This window comes from Malus domestica, chromosome 17, assembly GCF_042453785.1.
Source record: "Malus domestica chromosome 17, GDT2T_hap1".
Taxonomy (NCBI): domain Eukaryota; kingdom Viridiplantae; phylum Streptophyta; class Magnoliopsida; order Rosales; family Rosaceae; genus Malus; species Malus domestica.
This window is the reverse complement of record NC_091677.1, coordinates 4,408,011-4,421,905: the sequence shown is the minus strand read 5'-3', so window position 1 is coordinate 4,421,905 and position 13,895 is coordinate 4,408,011.

The window sequence follows — 13,895 nt, the reverse complement described above, 5'->3', positions numbered from 1 at the left end:
ATTGTGTTCTTCTAGTCCTAAGCTTCATTTTGGTTAAGATTTCATGAAATTTGGTTGAGAAATGGAAGAGAAATAAAGGTTTAAACAGTTTCCAGCTTTCCGACGACGACGACGATCGGCGAGGTTCACTGGAGAAGAAAGAAGAATATTCCGTCAAAGTTGACGGAATATTCCTAACGGCAACTAACGGTGTCAGGTTAGTTTTAACAGAATATTCTAATTTTTAGCGGAATATTCCCTAACGGCGGTTAAGGATTCTGTCAGGATTGGCCGGCGCGTGGCGGCGTGTGGGACGTCTGAAATTTTTTCTAAAAATATGGGGATGTTCATGAGGTTGTGTAGATCACGTTGGTATATTTAAACACCCCATTTGAGTAATGTATGAGAAGTTATTAGCTAGTATTGGTTATGTGCTTTAAATTAACATTTTTATAGTTGCTTCGTATATAAGGGAGACTTATCCCGAGGACGAGCTTAGTCAAGGGCAACTCGGGGGCTACGACCCTTCGACATACCAGTGAGTGGGCTTTTGGTTTTTAGTATATATTTATATACTTGATATTTTCCTAGAAAATGTGTTTAAATGAAAGTATGTTTTGAAATGCCATGCATATAAATTTATATTCAGCATATGAATTAGTATATGATGCATATTATGAATTGGTGTTGTGAATGCTCAGGTAAGTACCAGGTGAATTATGTTTTGTTATATGAGATATTAATAATGTGAGACGTGATTGAGAGCTCATAAACCTGCACCCCGGGTGATTGTGATTTAGCCAGAGATATGGTACATGCCTATTTATGATGGTATAGGCCTATTTATGATGTCACCTCCTGCACCATATGCTCACATTGGATCCAATTTAGGTGCATAGTCTTGTCGTACAAACCATTATATCTGGTTCTGACTTGTAGGTGACTAGCGATTTATCGCACATCTATCATGAGAGCGTAGCAATGAGCATAATTATATTACACCTAGTCCTGTCATACAGACCATTAAAGTGGTTCCAACTCGTGTGCAATGTAGTGCCGCATAGGTCACTTACGGTGACTCTGACTAGATTGACTAATGAGCTATGAATTCAGCCGTATAGATCCCTGCAGGGGTTTCGGCAATATGTTATTTCCCATGAACTTATTTTCACCTGAGTTACTTATTCTGTTTTATATTTGGCATGGCATACTTATGAATATGGATATGTGAAGCATGAATTGAAATATATATATATATATATTTATATTCCATTTATGGGAAAGTTATACATGTTTTACGGCGAGGGGTTTGAGCATTTGATAAATGAAATGGTTTTGAAAAACTTTGTTTTTGCCCACTCACACTTTCTGTTTTGCGCCCCTCCATGTTTTAGATAAGCTTGTTCGTTGGTGGCTTATGAGGATTGATTGGAGGTTCTGACAGACTATCACAAATGTAGGGCATCTTTGGGTGTCGTTTAATTAGTATTTGTCTTCTGGACTGAATTTAGGCTACTTACGCTCTGATTATGTATTCACACATATTTTAGCACTTGTCTTAACTAGTACTCTTATGAGTTGGTTTTCATTTATTCGTTTTCTCTATGATCATTATTGTTTCTGCACTGTGCACATATCTACGTCACCTTCATGTGACGGCCAGCATGCCTCGATCTCGGTCGGGGTGTGTCAATGCAAGTAGGTAAATTAATATAATAGTAGGTAAATTTCAATAATAGTAGGTAAATTATGCACACGTGATTTACCTACATTTTTTTTATGTGAATCAAATATCTAGACTGTATATGTAAATAATTTACCTATAGTTGGTTCTTTTCTTTTTCTTTGTCCTAAAATTAATTTACCTGCAATTTTTATCTCATTTAATTTATATATTTTTACTTTGACAACAATTTTTTTTATATATTTTAAAGTACAATAATTTACCTATATATAATATGGACACGTTGTGATGGTAAATTGGAATTCGAGAGCCAAACTAACCAACAAATCCCTACATTTATATGCAAAATATTATTTTTGTAAAATCATTAATTCTCCTTTACAATTTGTATAAAATTAATTGTGTACATTAAACATTCAATAAGGGTGTTTTAGGCATCCGAAAATTTTTAAATGGATAAAGTCAAACATAATGAATGAATTTGCTTATGTGGAGTCTAGTCAATGAGTTTTATTTGAACAAAAAATTTAGGTCGGGTTTTATGTGGAGAAATTTAAGTTTCAGGGGCTAAAGTCATACTTTCAGTAAAAAAAAAAATGACATCTTGGTGTTCATCCAACATCTGCACTAACTACAATACCCATTTTGAACCCCCGATGATCACAGTGCATAGTCATGAGGACTACAACACTTTCATTTGTCGTTGTCAGAATCTTCAAACTCAGAATGCCCATGTACCAAGATCTACCCCTGATACCTGAACGTGGGCTTGAAGTTCCCTATTTCAGGTTCTTTAAGGAGAACTTGCTTTTCTACAATGTCTCCCCATGCAATCTCACTCCACGCTCATATCGGATCATCAACTGCTTTCAGTTGCTGAATAAATGGTATGGCGCGGAGCTTAGACTTCAGAAGTTCCGGATGTTGTACACTAAGCGGAAGAGCTCGAGTAGCCATTATCTTTTCCCTTCTAGGCCTAGCCTTTTTTGGGACACTTGGTATCAACCACTGGAGGTGGTGAGAGAAGAAGAGAATGGCACACCACTGAGTGAAGGTGAAGGATTTATTGAGATCCTAGAGAATGTGGTCCGCAGAGGGGGATAACAGTGGCAACAACAACCTGCCCTAACTTCGATTCTCAATGAAATAACAATTGCTAAACCCCACTCCGCTCCAGCTCCTTCAACTACTTCGTCAACCACTTTGGAAAGGCCAGTTTCCGCGCCTACTACAAGTGCAAGCTCTTTCGCTACGACTGCAGCAAAAGTTGAGCGGTTGGTTCAACCCCTCATCTCCTTAAACCAATTTGGAATCGACACGTGATTCTAGTGTTAGACTATAGAGATTAGCAAAGAGTTATGCCAATTGTTATGTATTAGATGTGTGCCATGTGTCACAAGTGTATTAGGTGTGTTAGTTATATGTGGAGAATTATTTATATATATAAACAAGAGATGTAATATGAAAGAATTAATGAAATGAGATATCAGAATTAATTTCTCTCTCTAGTCTTTTCCCTCTCTACTCTCTCTCTCTTAAATCTCTCTGAAGCTTTGTTAACATGGTATCTTCGCCGGCGACGAGTAACTCCTTCGGTTGACGACGATCGATGTACCTTTGCTTCCGCTCGTCTTGATAGTTAGGTGGTGTCACTGTATATTTCTATGTCGATTGGTATTTGCTCATTGAAGCTGTGTTGCTGCGCAGTCGGTGCGTTAAGTCGGTGATTGAAACCCTAATTTCTTTGGGTTTTTTTTCTTCTGTAAGTCGTTGTTTCCTCCATTGATTCTTGCTTTCTTTGGAGAAGATTGTGTTGTTAGTTGCAGAATTTGTGTTGTGATTGTTGTTACTTCTTGATTTGATCCAATTCGACTGTTGGTGTGTTCTTGATTTTGGCATATTTGCTTATCTTTGTGCTTTGGAGATCTCTCTATATTTCGTATCTGTGTGGGTTGTTCTCTTGTCTGGGGTAATTCTTCTGTGGAAATCCTCTTATTGATTGGTTGTACTGCTATACAATGGTTACGGTTGCTCAGTTAGCTCTCACTCAGTCGCCAGTTTCTTTGTTGATTCCTAATGTTGGGAACACTATGACTGTAAAACTTGATGATTCCAACTATATTACTTGGAATTTTCAAATGGAACTCTTGCTCGATGGAAATGGGATTCTTGGATTTGTTAATGGTTCTATTCCGTGTCCAAATCAATATGTCTATTCTGAATCTGAAGATGAAACTGTTGACAATCCACATGTGATTAATGATGCATATACTGTGTGGAGAATTCATGACAAAGCTTTAATGACTCTTATAACTGCTACATTATCCCCTGCTGCTTTATCTTGTGTCATTGGCTATCAAAGTTCTCATGAGATGTGGATTAATCTCAAAGAAAGGTTTTCTAATATGACAAGAACTAGTATTGTTCAAATGAAGATTGACTTACAGAATATCAAAAAGGGACCAGAATCTATTGATGTGTATTTACAACACATTAAAGATTGTAAAGATCAACTTGCTGCTGTGGGAGTGATGATTTCAGATGAAGATATAGTGATTGTGGCTCTCCGGGGTCTTCCCTCTGAGTATAATACTATAAAAACTATTATTAGGGGCAGAGAAAATCTTGTTTCTCTTAAAGAACTTCGATCTCAACTCAAAGCTGAAGAGTCCACCTTGGAAGAGGTGGTTAAGCAAACTCCTGTGATGACTGCCATGTTTGCCAATTCTCCTCGTTCTGGATTTGAAAGTGGTAATTCATCCAGTTTGCAGTACTCTCCTGAAGTTAGTGCTCAACAGGCTTTTCCATATCAACCAATGTCATTATTTCAGCAACTGCCTATGCATGTTTCACAGATGAGTGGACCATATGCATGTGTAGCTCAGAATGGTTCAGGGACATACAACAACTTCAGGGGTCCTAATTTCAAACCAAAAGGAAAAGGGAAGAAATTTTATTCTGGTTCTCAATCATCTTTTCAGCAACCTAATTTTCAATCATCCTTTCAGCAAACTAGTTCTCAGGCATCATTGCAACCTTTGCAAAATCAGTCTATTTCAAGACAAGTGTATCAACCTTTCCAATTTTATCAAATATGCAACCGAAAATGTCATACTGCTCTCACCTGTTTTAAAAAAAGATGTCAGATATGTCATAGAGTTGGGCATACTACTGCAACATGTTTTGACAAGACTAATTCTTCCATTCAACCTATGCTTATGCCACATTCTTCTCAACAGTTTCATCAATTTCAGTCTCCATCTCCTAACACACTTTTCAATGCACAGAACTCTGTTATGAACTCATCTACTCAGCATCTTCACATGATGGCTTCTTCTTCTTATAATCCTGCCATGATGATGTCTCAATCTGTGCCATCTGTTGCAATGACTGCTAGAACAAGTGCTTCATCTTCTGCTCATTCCCATGAGTATTGGTTGCTGGACTCAGGTGCAACAAATCACATGACTTCAAATTTTTCCAACCTGCAAATGGCTACTTTATATCCATCATCCGACACAGTCATGGGGGCTAATGGTGAAGGTTTTCATATTGCTCATATTGGCAAGTCAAATCTTTCACTTCAGTCACATAATTTCCACTTAAAGTCCCTTTTTACATGTTCCACAGTTGTCTCAACATTTGTTATCTATGCATCAATTATGCAAAGATAATAATTGCAGGTGCATTGTTGATGAATTCTCTGTGTGCATACAGGACAAAGTCACTCAGAAAATACTCTATCAAGGACTGAGCCATAATGCAATTTATCCTCTCCCTATGCTCAAGCCTTTCAAAGTTCCTCCAGCAGCATATATTGGACAGAAAATAAAGTCTGAGCTTTGGCATTGCAGATTGGGTCATCCTGCAAATTCAATTACTCAGATAGCTCTTAGTAAAACAGCCATTCCTATTTCTTGTAATGACACTCCTCATACTTGTATTGCTTGCTTGCAAGGCAAGTTTACTAGACTACCATTTCCTGTATTGGCTTCCAAGTTTATTGTTCCCTTTGAAGTCATTCATTCTGATGTATGGGGTCCAACTCCTAGTATGTCTATTGAGGGTTATAGATACTATGTGTCATATATTGATGAATGTACAAAATACACATGGATATTCCCATTAATGAATAAAGCTGCTGTTTTTGGAACCTTTGTTCAGTTTCAAGCTTTTGTTCAGAATTCTTTTACTGCAAATATCAAAGTTTTACAGAGTGATGGTGGTGGAGAATATGTGAGTGCTCAGTTTCAAGCTTTTCTTATAGATAAGGGTATTCAACATCAACGTTCTTGTCCCTACACTCCTGCACAGAATGGACTCACTGAAAGAAAAAATAGGCATATTGTTGAAACTGCCATAACTTTACTTCAACATGCCAGTCTATCCTCTCAGTTTTGGTATCATGCTTGTGCCACTGCTATATATCTCATAAATAGGATGCCAACCTCAGTATTGTCGATGAAGTTTCCTGTTGAGGTATTATATCATTCAGCACCTAAGTTGGAGCACTTGCGGGTATTTGGTTGTGCTTGTTATCCGTCTTTGCAACCATATCGAAACAATAAAATTGATCCAAAAACCACCATCTGTATTTTTTTGGGGTATGCAGCACAATACAAGGGGTTTATTTACTATGATCTCAAGGCTCATAAACTCATTGTGTCTCGGCATGTTTTATTTGATGAAAATGTGTTCCCTCAGTTTCCTCTAATCTCTTCTTCTGCGATATCTACACCTAAGCCTTCTCTACCCTTGGTGCTGCATCCAAATACATTTCATCATCCACCCCTGGTTCCTATTCCTTTTCCACAAGTTTTCTTCCCCTCCTCTACATCACCACATGTTTCTCAGTCATGTGATTCATCAAATAGCGATAAATCTTCACTGTCTGTTCCAGATATTAGCTCTGCACCAATGAACCCTGTTAAGTCACAAGCTACAGAATTGCATCCAAATGTTTTTGTGTCATAAGCTACAGAGCTGCAACCAGTTTCTTTGTCATCTATTATTCTTCATCCTATGCAGACTTGGTCAAAGTCTGGCATTGTCAAGAAAAAGCAAGTCTTTAGTGCTTCCATTCAAGACGATTCTTCTGTCAAGGAACCTCAGTCCTACACTGCAGCTTCCAAAATTACTCACTGGCAAACCGCTATGCAAGAGGAGATGGATGCTTTAATTCAACAGAAAACTTGGAGTTTAGTTCCTTTACCTCCCAATAAGAATGTGGTAGGTTGTAAATGGATATATAAAATCTAGAAGCACCCTGATGGTTCTATTGCTCGTTACAAAGCCCGGTTAGTGGCTAAGGGATTCTCTCGGGAAGCTGGCCTTGATTACTATTAAACATTTAGCCCAGTCATTAAACCTACTACTGTGAGGCTTCTGTTATCTCTAGCTGCTTCACAAGGGTGGAAATTGAAACAACTAGATGTCAAAAATGCTTTCTTGCATGAATTTCTTGCAGAAGAGGTTTTTATGGCTCAACCACAAGGGTTTATCGATGCTTATCATCCTGAGTATGTATGCAAACTTCAAAGGTCTCTCTATGGTTTAAAACAAGCTCCAAGAGCTTGGAATGAGCGGTTTACCAGGTTTCTCTTAACTTTGGGATTTACTTCATCTTATGTTGATCCCTCCTTATTTGTGAAATCAACTGGTCACTCTATTGTCGTTCTCCTCTTATATGTTGATGATATTATTCTTACTGGAAGTGTTGAAAGTCATGTTCAAGATGTGATAAATCAGTTGACCAAGGAATTTGATATGAAGGATCTTGGCTTGTTACACTACTTTCTTGGCTTAAAAATTGAATATCAGTCTCAAGGTATTTTTGTGCATCAGTCCAAGTATATTACAGATCTTCTTCATAAAACTGATATGCTCCAGTGCAAACCTTGCATCACTCCATGTCATCCAAATAGAAAACTGTTGAATCATGGTAGTTCTTCAGTTGCGGATCCCAGTCTCTATCGAAGTATTGTTGGAACTTTACAGTATCTAACCTTCACAAGGCCTGATATTGCGTATTCAGTCAATCAAGTGTGTCAGTTCATGCATTCACCTCCTGACGATCATTTTGTACCTGTTAAAAGAATCTTGCGGTACCTTAGAGGGACCAGTGAGCTTGGTATCTGTTTTCGACCTGGTTCCATGGATATTAAGGCCTACACAGATGCAGATTGGGCTGGTGATCCTAGTGATCGCCGTTCAACTACTGGTTTTGTTGTGTTTTTAGGTTCTAATCCCATTTCATGGAGCTCTAAGAAGCAACATACAGTGAGTCAATCATCTACAAAAGCTGAATATTGAGCAATGGCTACTACTACTGCCGAGGTTGTATGGCTTTAACAACTTCTCAAGGATCTTCACATTCTTAGTTCGTCTATTCCCTTTCTACACTGTGATAATATTTCTACAATGGCACTGGCTACTAATCTAGTTTTACATTCCAAAGCAAAGCATATTGAAATTGACTGTCATTTTGTGAGAGAACGGGTTCAACAAGGCACTGTTTTGTTGCAGTTTGTATCTTCTGCAGAACAGTGTGCAGATGTTCTTACTAAAGGGTTGTGTTCTTCACAGTTTAATGTGCATTGTTCCAATCTTATGCTCGGTTATCACCTCCATAAGCTTGAGGGGGAATGTTAGACTATAGAGATTAGCATAGAGTTATGCCAAGTGTTATGTATTAGATGTGTGCCATGTGTCACAAGTGTATTAGGTGTGTTAGTTATATGTGGAGAATTATTTATATATATAAACAAGAGATGTAATATGAAAGAATTAATGAAATGAGATATCAGAATTAATTTCTCTCTATAGTCTTTTCCCTCTCTACTCTCTCTCTCTTAAATCTCTCTGAAGCTTTGTTAACATCTAGCCAACCCCTCTTCTCTTTAAACCAATCTAGAATCGACAATGGCTCTACAGTTACTGACACACCCCAATCCTAGAATCAAGGCGTGTTGGTCGTCACGTGGGCGTGACGTAACCAAAAGTGCGATGCGGAAGCAAATGATAAAAGAAATACGAAGGAATAAAAACCAACTACTAGCAATAACATCCAACTAACATGTTAGAGTGAGTTTAAGTGTGAAACACACATATTCAGAGCATAGGTACTAAGTGCAGTCAAGTAGGACCATTACTAAATTACAACACCCGAAGGTGAATCCTACATGAGTAGTATGTCAGAATGCCGTGGAAATCCTCGTGAGCCACCAACACAGCTAACTAGAACCTGAAGGGGCGCAAAACAAAATTGAGTGGGTCAGTAAAACCAAAGTTTTTCGAAAACATTTCATTTAACAACATTTATAACTCCTCGCTGTAAAACCTATATACTTTCCCAGAATATAACATAATATGCACATAATTCTTCAAATATCTCAAATCATCAATCTTTATAAAAAACCAGAAAGTATGCCATGCTATAAGTGTCAACAACAGAATAAGGATGCATCAATATAACAGGTGAAATAAGGAATCAACTGGAGACCCTGCAGTTGGTCCTGTACGATTAATTCTATAGCTCAATATCCAATCCAACCAGAGTCACCACAGTGACCTGTACGACACTACTATGCACATAAATCGGAACTACTTGAAGTAGTCTATACGATAAGAAAGGTGTAAGAATACGCTCTAGTGCTTCTCTCATCAACAGCTGTATAATAATCTAAAATCACCTACAAGTCGGAACCACCTCTCATGGTCTGTATGACATGTCGGAACCCTCTAATGGTCTGTACGACATGCACCTACTTGGATCCAAGGTGAGCGTGTGGTGCGGGGTGAATAATATAAGCACTAACACCAAGGGTGCATGTTTAAGCTTTCAATACAATTCACATTATCAACAATTCACATGCATAGCATAAAACTCACCTGATACTCACATGTGCGTCCACAACACCATTTCACATATATATATGCATCAATTACTAACTCAGATATTTCATAATATGCATGCATGGCATTTTAAAACATACTTTCATTTAAATTCAATTTCTGGGAAAAATCAATAGTATATACGTAAATACAGAAAATACTGCCCACTCACTGGTAAGTCGAAGGGTCGTAACCCCCGTGACGTCCTTGAATACGCTCGTCCTCGAGATAGGTATCACCTATATGCAAAACAATTATAAAAACGTTATTTAAAACGTATAACCAACAATACGTAATAACTTCTCATAAGATGCTCAAATTGGGTATATGAATATACCACAGTGACATACTTGACGTCACGGATGTCGAGGTATTTTTAGAATAATTTTTTGATGCCGCACGCGCCCCCACGCGCTGGGATAGGCACGGGTCCACGCACCCCCCACGCGCGTCATCCCCTACCTCCAGTTGCCGGAAAAACTCGTTGGCGCCAGAAACAAGGCAGACCTGTAATCGCCCTTTTCTCGCTCGATTCTAAACCATTTTCCATGAAATTTTCACCAAAACTTCACAAATTACGAGGGGAAGAAGGCTATGCCTTTAAAAATCTCCAAATCCTTCGAAATCACATTGGGAAATTTCACCAAAACCGGCCACCTTCGAACCTTGTGATCCCGACATCCAAAACTTTCAAACAAACGTCCCCAAGCTTCGTGAGAACCTCCTAAAGCTCACTGTGAGCTTGGATTGTCCTAAAAACCAACCATTACAAAGTTCATGAACAGTACTCAAATCGGACCTCGAGATTTCAACGTGAAATCGAAAGATTTCTTACCTGAAATGGGTATGGATGAGTTCGTAGGGTCCTCACGAGCACGATGGTGCCCTTGAAACCTTCGATTCGTGCTTGGATGATCGTGGATGAATGTGTCTGTATGGTTCGAAAGGAAGAGAGAGAAGGAGAGTGAAACTGAGAGTGAGAGAGGGTACGGGAGAGTGAGAAAGAAATGACAGTTTGTGTGAGTGTATACGTGTCCCGTTTGTGTGATCCATCCAAACCAAATCACAACCCAACTTTCTTTAAGTCTCTAGTTCACTTTAGGTCCAAACTTTAGTAAAATCACCCAAAAAAAAAACAACTTAATTAAGTCACACACACAACCCCACTTGACGACTAAGGTTAATTTTGTAACTTCACGTCCTCGGAAATGAAATTCCGGGACGGGCTGTGACAGTTACCTCCTCACGTTACGTGCCAGTCTTAGAGGTATCTCGGGATCGGGATGTGACAAAAGTTGTACCTCTTAGATGATAAATTATTGCAATGAATCGGATATTATTATTCAATTGAAAATGAACTATCGAGTTTGTTGATTCTAAATAATTAAGGGGCCTAAAGTTACTCAGTTTAATTGCACAACCAACCCAACCGAAAAAGTAGTGGTACTTAAGGCTATTGTAATTAGGTATATGTTGAGCATAACTATGTCACACGCCAAAATATTGGTGTATTTTTACGAAGTCTCAATTAAAAACAAATGAAAAAGGGTTGACACAATTAACATATCTCATATATATGAATTTGAATTCGGTGCATATTATCTAGCTCCTTTGAGATTGTAGACTTTTTTCTCTGATACAGATGAAATATCATTTTTATTCCGTTTATAGTAGTGGAGTTAAAAAAAAAAAAGAATAAAAAAAAAATCATTATACACGTGGTACAATCTATATGCTAAAGCCAAAACGATTGTTCAAGTATGCTAAATATTGTTTTTCATAACACCACGTCAATGTACAATTTTACCCATACATTTAACTGACATTTAACGAAAAAAATACTTTTAGACTAAATTTGTTAATAGACTACACTACACTACACACGTTTAAATTTACATTTTTTTATCATAGGGGTTATTTTTCAAATACCTATAAGAACCATTTATTCGATTTGACCTTATTTAGATGTTAATGTATCTGGGTATTTATTATAAGTGACACTTAATTTAATTTACAAACTAGCAATGCACACACATATTGCGTGTGTTGACCTCATACCCGCTTTTTTCATCAACTCTCATCGGCCCTTCTTCATCCACACATGCCACTAAATAACATGCTCCAATCCAAAGTGGCTCTTTTTAAGAAACAGGCTAAATGGTGTCAAAGAAATGCTAAAAACAGCCCAACTGCACTTCGCGCGGGTGCTGGAGTCTGCTCTTAATGCAGTTGACGATGGTATTGTGGGATTATGAGAGATATTTCAGTGTGACCGCCACATAGAATGATACATTACGTGTCATTAAATAAATAGTAGAATATGTGTGTTAAAAAGTTAATAATTTTAAAAATAAAATTTCTCACTATTTACATAAAAACATATAGTGTACCATCCATATTCCCGTCATAATAAAAAATTTCTCGTGGGACTACAAATACCATCAGTTATCATCCGTGTTTCTAAAGATTCTGCACTCTTATTCATATATGTGTGCGCTAACTACTTTACCAATGTTTCCAATGCGGCAACTTGCTGGAGACGCCACATTCTTTTTCTGTGGCACTTAGTAAGGGAATGAAGGGAAGACGACTTATACGCAGCGCAGGCGTCCGGATTTCTAGCAGTTCTTCTGGAGACAATGTTGAGCATTTTTCAGGGCCTGTTAATATTACATGACTATACGAGGTTAACATAAAAAATAGTAAAATTTATGTTCATGTAATTACTAAACTGCCCATAAATTTTATTTGTATTTAGTTTTAATTAAAGGATTAGAATAGTATTTTTTTAGAATTTTAGTCAACAACCAGAGTTCTATTAATATTAAGGGTAAAAGATTGTTTACTACCCTCATGTTTCATGATTTTCAATATTTAGTACATCAAGTTTTTTTCGTCTCAGAGTCATACCTAAAGTGTAAATTTTGGGACAGTCTCGTACATTCGTTAGTCAAATTGTTAAATCTGCCGTTAATTGTGATGTGACGTCCATGTGGACAATGACTGGGTGCTACGTGTCATCCATGTTTTTTTTTTTTTTTGCTTCTTCCTCCTTCTTCCTTCTTCTTCTTCTTCTTCTTCCTCCGAATCTGCAACTTTTTTTTTTCTTCTTCATCCTTCTTTCCCCTTCTTCTTCTTCCTCCAAATCTGAGGAAGATGAAGTTTTTTTTTCCTCTTCTTCCTCATTCTTCCTCTTTCTTCCTTCTCCTTCCTCTTCTTCTTCTTCTTCTTCCTCTGAATCTTGGTTGCAGATTCAGTTTTTTATTTTATTTTATATATTCTTCTTCTTCCTCCTTCTTCTTCCTTCTTCCTCCAAATCTGAGGAAGATGAAGTTTTTTTTTTCCTCATTCTTCCTCATTCTTCCTCCTTCTTCCTTCTCCTTCCTCTTCTTCTTCTTCCTCCGAATCTTGGTTGCAGATTCGGTTTTTTATTTTATTTTTTATATTCTTCTTCTTCCTCCTTCTTCTTCCTTCTTCTTCTTCTTCTTCTTCCTCCGAATATGCAACTGTTTTTTTTTTCTTCTTCCTCCTTCTTCCTTCCCCTTCTTCTCCTTCTTCCTTCTTCTTCTTCCTCCGAATCTGGAGAAGATGAAGTTGTTTTTTTTTTCTTCTTCCTCCTTCTTCCTTCCTCTTCTTCTTCCTCCGAATCTGGGTTGCAGATTCAGGTTTTTTTTTTTTCTTCTTCCTCCTCCTTCTTCTCCTTCTTCCTTCACCTTCTCCCTTCTTCTTCTTCCTCCGAATATGAGGAAGATGAAGTTTTTTTTTTCTTCTTCCTCCTTCTTCCTTCTTCTTCCTTCTTCTTCTTCTTCCTCCGAATCTGGGTTGCAGATTCCGTTTTTTTTTTTCTTCTTCTTCCTTCTTCTTCTTCTTCTTCCTCCGAATCTGCAACCTTTTTTTTCTTCTTCCTCCTCCTTCTTCCTTCCTCATTCTTCCTTCCCCTTCTTATTCTTCTTCTTTTTCTTCCTCCGAATCTGAGGGAGATTAAGGTTTTTTTTTATATTTATTTATTTTTTATTAATTTTTAATATATATATATATATATATATATATTTTAATAATTTATTTTATAAATAATTTATTTTTAATTTCCACGTGGATGACATGTGGCGCCCAATCATTGTCCACATGGGCGCCACGTCATAATTAACGGGAGACTTAACAGTTTGACTAACAGATGTATAAGACTATCCCAAAATCTACACTTTAGGTATGACTCTGAGACGAAAAAAACCTGATGTACTAAATGTTGAAAACCACGAAATATGAGGGTAGTGAACAGTCTTTTACCCTAATATTAAATATAGCATATGCCCCACACTTTGTGTATGAAAACAATTTT